We start from the raw sequence: 9,226 nt of genomic DNA, 5'->3' as shown, positions 1-9,226 counted from the left end.
TTGGGTGGAAGGAGTTAATAACAAATTTTTCCAAAAAGTCGAATATGAGAATATTTCTAATTTTTGTTATGAATGTGGATGCATTGGTCACTTGAAGGAATCTTGCAATATGGTTCAAAAGATTGATGAACCAGAAAAGATCAATAAACAGACTTACGAAAGCTCAATGCAGGACATTAATTCGAAAATCATTCCAGATGTGAACTCTTGGTCGTTAGTGAATTACAGAAGAAAAAAGAAGAAGAACGTTGGATTACAAAAAATGAAATTCGTCCCAAAGAAAATAGAAGCTCTGAAATCTGGTATGGTTGTGAAGCCAAATAAAGTGATTAATAGAGGTAATGCATTGGAGAATCTAGAAGGAAAAAGTCTTAATCTATGCAATAATGGAGATGAGAAACTGAAAGAAGATAATACTAAGTTGCTGAAAAGGGCAGATAATCATGTGGAAGTCCATGAATCAGGTGATGCTGCAGTGAATTCAGATGAAGCTGAAGAAACAAATACTGTCCAAGCATCAATTATAATAGAACATAGAAATCCTGAAGGGAACTTAGAGGTTGATTCAACCCAGAAGATTTTTGTGTCTCCAGTTATCAAATTTGAGCTTCTGAATGCTTTATGTAAATAATGCAGTGATGTAAATATTCATATGGATTCCTTTGAAGATGAATTAGAAGAAGGTGAGGTTTCAGAAAAACTGGAGAAATGTCAAAATGAAGACATAGTGGTTACTGCTCAAAGCAGTGTTGAGAACAACAATGCTATTCTGTATAAGGAAAATTCTGGTGTGAACATTGGAAAGGCTTCTTCTCAGAAAAATAAACTTGCTAAGGAAGTAAGGTACTTGGGACCATTAAATTTGACATCCAGACAGACTAGAAACAATGTAAATAAGAATAAGGGTGGGGGTATCTCCCCATTCAAATCCAAATGAGTTCCATTAGCTTTTGGAATTGTAGGGGGGCTAACAAGAAAGAGGCCTCCTTATATTTGAAGGAGTTTATAAAAGACTGTGATGTATTTTTTGTTGGTATTATTGAAACAAAAATTGTTTCTCTCTCTAAAGAAGAATTTGGTAAGTTGATGGGTAATGAATGGGATTTCTTTCTTCAGACTTCTAGAGGAAATTCTGGTGGAATCATGGTAATTTGGAATACAAATGTAGCTGATTTTTCCTTGATAAAGTCCTCGGATCAATGCATATTGGGGGAGCTGGAGATCTTCAACAGAGGCAAATGGATGGTTGCTACTAATTATGGTAACAGAGAAGTTCAAGGTAGAAGAGGATTGTGGATTTTTCTGGATGGTATTGTTAAGTAGGAAGTTCCTTTTGAAGCTGGTGGTGACTTCATTTATATTCTTTCTCAAGATGAGAAGAAAGGTTGGAAAGAACTTTCATTCTCAAATGGTCCAATGGAGATGAAATCTTTTATGAATAGGAATGACTTACATGATGTTGGTATTCTTGGTTCAAAATTCACATGGTGTAACAATAAAAGTGGAAGTGCCCGGATTTTAGAAAGGCTGGATAGATGCATGTTGAACTCAAAGGCATTGGAACAAATCAATCAAGCAATAGTAAGGCCTTTGAATAGAATTGCTTCTGACCACTATCCCATTGTTTTGAAGCTGTTTAATCAACAAACTCATGGAAGTAGATTACGCAAATTTGAATACGTTTGGCTCTCTTATTCAGCAGCTACTTCGGTGGTCAAAAATTCCTGGGCTAAACCAGTGAGAGGTGATGATATGGAAGCTCTAAATAAGAGGTTGAATAGAGTCTTAAAAGCCTTATTTTTTTGGAGTAAGGCTAAACATCAAACACTTGAAGTTTTAAAGGAGAATTTGAAGATGGAGATCGAAGAATTACAGCTGGAAGAAGCTTCATATCAGGATTTTTTGGACAACAAAAATTTGATCCTTAGAACCAAAATCAAAGAATTCAATTCTACTCTTGCAAGGTTGAGTACTTGGTGGAGACAAAGGGCTAAAGCAAAATGGATTAAAGAGGGAAATTTGAACTCTTGTTTCTTTCATGCCTTTGCTAATGGAAGGAGGAATGCCAACTCATTAAAACAATTGAAGAATGAGGACGGTGAATTGATTGAAGATCCAGCTAGTATAAGAAATTATTTTTTTTAGTTTTTTGGGAATAAGTGGAAGCACAGAGACTGCAACTTGGCCAATTGGCCTGTTAATAAGAACGCCCTAAATCAAGGAGATTGTGAATTCCTGGAGGATGCTTTTTCTCTGGAGGAAGTGGAGAAGGTGATTAAAGAGCTTGGAAACAATATTTCCCCTGGACTGGACGGGATTACATATTCATTTTTCAAAGCTTATTGGAAGATAATTGGGATGGATGTTTGGAAAGCCATTCAACTATGCTTTAATTCAGGTAAGATGTCTTCTAAAAAGAAAGAGAAATTAGTGGTTCTCTTACCCAAAGTAAGTAATCCTCTAGGTCCCTCTAATTTTAGGCCTATAAGCCTATCTATGTCAATCTACAAAATTATGGCGAAGATTTTATTGAACAGGTTAATGAAAGTAATTCATTGCCTGGTAACAAAAAAGCAAGTGGCATTTATAAAAGGAAGGGCTTTATCTGATCACATGCTTCTTGCTCAAGAACCTTTTCATAAGTTCAGATTTTCTAAGTCTAAAAGTGGCTTGGTGGCAATCAAACTTGATCTGGAGCAAGCAAACGATAGTATGGCTTGGGACACCCTTAAACAAATATTGAATTACTTTGGCTTTCCAGTTAGATTTTCAAATCTAATTATGGATTGTGTTACTGGTCCAATTTTCTTGGTTCAAATTAATGGAGTGATTTTGGAAAGAATTGTAGGAATAAGTGGCTTTAGACAGGGGTGCCCGTTATCCCCATATTTATTCATTCTTTGTTCTCAATTACTCACTAAAGCTTTTCTTTACAAAGGAAGGAATTTGGGTTTAAAAGTTGCTCCTGTGGCTCCTAGGATATCACATTTATTATATGCTGATGCATCTTGATTTTCTCAAATGCAAAAGATGAGAATATGAAGAAAATTAAAAAGATCACGGTGGATTATTGCAGCTGGACAGGGCAGCATATTAATGCTAATAAATCTTCTATTATTTTTAGCAATAATATGGAAAGGAGAAGGAGGAGGAGTATCTCTAAGCTCATGGGGATCAAGGAGGTCAAAGAGCTCATTTATTTGGGTAATAAAATCACATTGAGGCTGCTTGTGGCTTTAGACTTTTATAATATTCTGGAAAAAGCTGCTTTTAAATTGGATATTTAGGGCAAGAAGCTCATTTCTTCGGCTGGTAGAATTACCCTTATTAAATCTGTGATTCAAGCTATCCACGTCTTCTACACTACATTGTCATTGGTTCCGTTACCTGTCCTCAAAAAGCTAGAAAAAATATGCAGGGAATTTTTATGGAATAAAAATAATGGAGATAACGGTTTGCATTATGTGGCTTGGAAAGAAGTGTGTAAACCTAAGAATCAAGGAGGTCTTGGCATCCATTCTGCTATAGACTCGATAGAACCACTTAGAGCAAAACTGGTATGGAAGTTCTTTAAGAAGAAAAATTCCTTACTTAGAAAAACTTTATAAGCAAAATATGGAAAAACTATTTGGGATGAAGAAAGAAGACCGAATTCTTCTTCAGCATGGAAACTGATCCTTAGTGATTCTAAGGCTTTAAAACATATAGTAAGGTGGAACATTTAAGATGGGGTATCTATAAATATCATGAAGGACATTTGGATACTTGATAGAAGATTGGAAAGTTGGCCCACTTTCATTTCTAATGAGATTGATAACCTTGCAAATCTGTCTAGCTTCATTTTGGAGGGAACCTGGATCACAGAGGAACTTCATAAATTCTTTGGAGAAGAACTGGTGAAGCTTATTTATAATTTGAAGATTGAAGTGGAAAATCATGAAGACAATATGGAATTATTGAAGGTACATTCAGGAAAAACTATTTTAGCTATGGTTAAAACTTCTAAATTTAACAAAGAAGAGGTTGACAATGTGTTTTTACAAGAATGGAGCTGCATCAAAAAGCTTAAGCTTAATCCCCGTGTTTCTCATTTTTGGTGGAGACTTTTAAATAATGCTATCCCTACTACAGATTTCTTATTGCATAGATGATTGATTGGATGTAACCTTTGTACAAGAGGTTGCATTTTGAAAGAAGATGGAGAGCATGTGGCGGTGAGTTGTCTGAAATTAGAAAAGGTTATCAAAAAGTCCAAATGTTGGGTTTTTAATTTACCTGTATTAAAAAACTTAAATGATTGCTTTTTTATTTGAGAAAGCAAGGAGAGGTTAATCCTTTTATAGAAAAACTCTATTGTTCCTTAGTGTTAAACTCTTGGAAGAGTATAAATTTGTTAATCCATGAAGGCAAAGAGAAAGGAGATGGTATTATTGTGAAAAATGCCATTACCTATGCATCTAGTTCATCTTCTAATATCCATTCGGACCACTGGGGTGCTAACCAGCAATTTGAGCTCATTTCTTCATCTTGGCATCCAACTCCACCCGGATGGATTAAAGTAAACATAGATGCTTCACTTCAAATCTCTAATGAATCAGGGATTGGAGGAATCTTTAGAGACCATAAAGGTAGAATGCTTTTATCTTTTGGTTTCTCATTATTGCATTGGGATATTATAGCATCGGAGTTGCTGGCTGTTCGTTCATTGAGAAGAGTTATTAAAGAATGGATGTTCAATGCTAAAGTTATAATTGTAGAAGGAGATAACATTAACTTTATTACTCATTTTTAAGACTATGTGAAGAGTGACAACCGAGTGGTGGACAAAGCTTTTAAAGAGGACTTGGATTTTGTAAAGGAGTTTGAGGTAATCCTTTTTCATTTGTTAATAGAATTTGTAATAAGTTAGCTCATTGGTGTGCTAACCATGCTTTAAAGGGTAATTTCTTCTGGGATGTTCTAGAAGTCAATAAGGTTCCCCCTACCTTTTATTCTTTGTTAAAGGAGGAAAGTGATAGGATATCTATCACTTAGACTATTGTTCTTGGTTTTATTTAGTTTTAATGCATTGAGTAGTTCTTCAAAAAAAAAAAAGATAATAAGGTGATGCTACTCATATTGGTCACCTATAAGAACTGATCCCATGCTTGAGCACTTGAATCTTTTCCAGATGTAGTTCAACTACATCACAATGGACTATTTGAGAAGATGGAGGTAATTCTCCTATCTAAGCTAACATAATTTAAGAGAGTGAACTTGACTTTCTCCATGTGTCATTATTTATCGTGATGGAAGGTTCGTGAAGAACCCTTCGGTGTCAAAGGGCCAACGACTACTCTTTCACATCGGGAAGATAAGAGTGATTTATTCTACTCTATCGCACCTGGAAGGTGAAAGTGATTTTGGTTACTCCACAAAACTAAGATAGTGAAAGTGATTACCCCATCATACTGAGGAGGTAAAAGTGATTTAGGATACTCTGCCGAATCGAGCGGGTGAAAGAGATTTTGGTTACTGCGTTGCACCGGGTTAGTGAATTTGATTGAGTAATTACTTCTCCTCCAAGCAACAGAGGCTAAAGGGGAGTAAATATTTATTAGTGTGATACTCAAAGTAGAGGAATTTGGGAGTGGACGTTGCTCAAATTGACCGAGCCATTATAGAACCTAGTTTACCTTCTTTTATTTTCCATAGTTACTTTCTGCATATTTTACTTTCTTGCATTTTTTTTTCAATCTATTTGAGTTTGGTTTTTATTGCAATACAAAAATCATTTAGGTTGATTTTCTTTTATCTTCATTTTGAAAAGAAAAGAAAAGAAAAAAAATTGAAAAAAATGATAAAAAGATTTATAATTGGCTTTTTCTATAAAATCAAAAACTAAAGTTATTCATACTGATATATACTTCTGCTTTAAAGATTGCAGTTCACAGCCAACAATTAAACTTTCAATATGAGATGATTATTATCCATAACTTTTTATTAATGGTTCCATTATGCTTTTTGATAGGGTCATGTTTATTGGCCATACTTCATTGTTAACCTATAAGGCTCCTCCTATGAGTAATGTACATGCAATCAAGCCATAAGGGTGGTACAACTTGTAGTAGAGGTCAAGCTAGTCATGGAGATTATTAGTGATCTGGATGAGGTCCCTATGGTGGAGGAGATCTTAAGAAATCCATTATTCTTACTATGATTAGGCTAGTTGAGTGATAGCATACCATTTAATGGTTTATCCATATTTGAAGCATCGATAGAGTGACTTAGTGTCATGGAGAATATACTCACTTTATAAGGAGTGGTAAATGAAGGATGGAACTCAATTAAAGTCTCCATTTTAAAAATATTCATCTAGCTTTAGAGAAATATGGCAGTTTTGTAAGTTGAATTGATATAGAATTATAATATTTTGAGGGTGGGTGTTTTATTAAAAAGATGGAGTTTTGAAAAAGTCTAATTTTCCTTAGGAAAGAAGTAGTTTTTGGAATTTTTTGTTTTTGAAATTAAACACTTTATTTTGAATAATATATTATCTCGAGAGACCAATATAACATTCTCTAATATGTTCAAATTATATAACTTTGAATTCAACCTGATTGTCATAGTCAAACTGAGGGAAGAATCACATATAACTCGGGAGGGTCAAAATAAAATTTAAAAGAGTGTTTGACTATATTAATCTAGACAGAGGGATCATTAATTTCATAATTAAAATTACGATAATAATTAATTTATCTCTTTGAAGAAAGAAGATATCAATCACTATCGAACATTTAAAAATGATGATAATGATCGTTGGGTTTAATTTTCCCAAAATAAATAATCAAAATTTTGGTAAGTTTAATTTTTAAAATTTTGATTTGGGTTTCTAAATCTCCTATGAGCACAAGCATTTGTAGTTAATTATATCATAGAAAAGCAAAATTTCTAATGAATAATCATGATTAAAATAGTGGTAAAAAATTTATTTAAGAATTCAAAGTTTGATATCAAAGCAAGAGAGGTTGAATATTCCATAGAGATTGAATCAATTTTGAACCCTTATTTTTGGAATCAAAGGAGGAAGGGTAGGAGGCACCTATTATACTGAAATAATTCAGAAGTGTTCAGCCTATCCTAAGTGTTGGTCTCAAATTTGAATTGAAAGATATTTAAGTTTGAGTTACCAATTTTATTAGAGGATTGGGATTAGATTCCCAGAAGGTTGAGGTATTATAGCTTGAGTTTGCCTCACAATCTAAATCTAAATTGGGTACTAAAAATTAGTTACTTGAATCTAGCTAATGCAATAGAGGATTTGGACTTATCTAGTCTGGATTCAGGAGCCAGCTAAGCCACCTAAGCACTTTAAAACCATGTATTTAGTCCTTTATAGAAGAGTGGGTAAGGATTTTAATTAGGTTGAGTATAAGGAATTTGGGCTGACATGTAGAGCATATCCTTATTTGGCCCCATAACTTATGTTGGGAAATATGAAACTTGAAGTAAATGCAATTAAAATTTTATTTGACAATTTAATTGATTTCTAATACAATGCATGCTAGTTATCTTGATAAATCCTTAAAATCAAAATTAAGTTATTTTAAAAAGTCTTAAAATATATTTTATCTTAGAAATTTCATAGATTCTCCTTGATAGATTCACACCCTCATAGGCCATGTGATCTGCCAAAAACCAATAGGTGGGAAGTTGCCTGACAAAGGAAAGAAGACGCAACAATATGCTATGCGAACTCCTGGTGGTCCTGGGCTTACTTCTTAAAATTTTTAGAGTTTAAAATTTTTAGAGTTTCTATGTTGGCTAAAAATTTTAACTAATTTAAGTAGAAGAATTTTAGCATTCCCTCGCAAACCTCTGATTGAGTTTCAGGCTAAATCAAAATCGACATATAAGATATCCAAAAAAATTAATAAAAGTATGTAATCTTATATAATAATCAATAATAAATAATCAATTGAATAATTAAATTAATTTAATAAATAAAATGTCCATAGGCAAGTGCCTTTTATTATTACAACTCAAGATTTGCAAAAAAGTAAAGTGGACAGGTACCACTTACAATAAGCTCATATTTCTAATTCTAAGACTCAAGTGGCTTTGAGAATGAGTCTTCTCATTATCCACTTGTTCATCTTTTTGAGGGGCTCCTTGGATCAATGTGTATGGATATCCAAATGAAAAGAAATTCCCCATCAAAAGGGGTGTTATTTTTTCCCTTTGGTTATTTTAAAATCATTCTAATTTAGATTTCCAAATGGAGAGGAAATCTCCACTAAAGAATGTCTCTTCCTCTTTGGATTCTAAGTTAACTTTTAAATTCCATCTCAAATATCACTTCGAACATTTACAACTCTAGACTCAAAAACATTGAATTACATTTGAAAATTGAAATATATAATTTAGACTTGAATAACCTATATGGTTATCCTAAGAAAACAACATTTAAATTAATATTCAAAGCAATTAATATTAATAAAAAATTAAAATAATCAAATCATAGCCACACTTGGCCATGCTCTTTTAATTTAAAAGGTGGACTTAATAATTTCTAAAGAACCTGCAAAAAATATTATAAATTTTAAAGCTTAATTTTTTTGTCCCCTTTAATTATTATGTCCTATATGAGCGTGGTCACTTGCATAAGATTGAATTAATCAAAATTGTCCCTAACCTAAGTGTAGTTCTAATGCCCATCAATTATATCAGAGAGATCAAAAATTAAATAAATAATCAATCAATCTAAGCTAGCAACCATCATGTAGTGAAAACCACAAAGAACTTGGCATACAGTAGAAAAGTAAATGCAAATCTAGTCTAAGACTAGAGTTGGTTGTCCTAGCAAACTATCTAAAGTGTGTGAAGTAGGCTATGTGGTTTAGATATATCCTATGTAGGATAATTAGTTAAAGTTGTTTGAGGTATTAGTTAGTTTAAAGGATTAAGAATAAGCTTTAATTAAGGTTTAAATATTAATGATTTGGAATTAATTTTAAGATTTATTTTTAAGGTTAAATGGATACCATCTTTGTTTCTCACCAAGGATGTGAAGTTTATTTCATCTTCCTTGAGGCTAAGTTAATAATCTCGTGGGCATGAGTTACCCAATGATAACCAGTATATTTAAGTGAATTAGATTGATTAAGGTTTAAAGATTAATGAACTTTAATTAATATTGATTGGTTGCTAGTTTTTATAGTTAGATTAAAGTTTTTTGGTATTTCAA

This window comes from Dendrobium catenatum, unplaced genomic scaffold (assembly GCF_001605985.2).
Source record: "Dendrobium catenatum unplaced genomic scaffold, ASM160598v2 fragScaff_scaffold_726, whole genome shotgun sequence".
NCBI classification, from domain to species: domain Eukaryota; kingdom Viridiplantae; phylum Streptophyta; class Magnoliopsida; order Asparagales; family Orchidaceae; genus Dendrobium; species Dendrobium catenatum.
Note: the sequence above shows the minus strand (reverse complement) of the source record.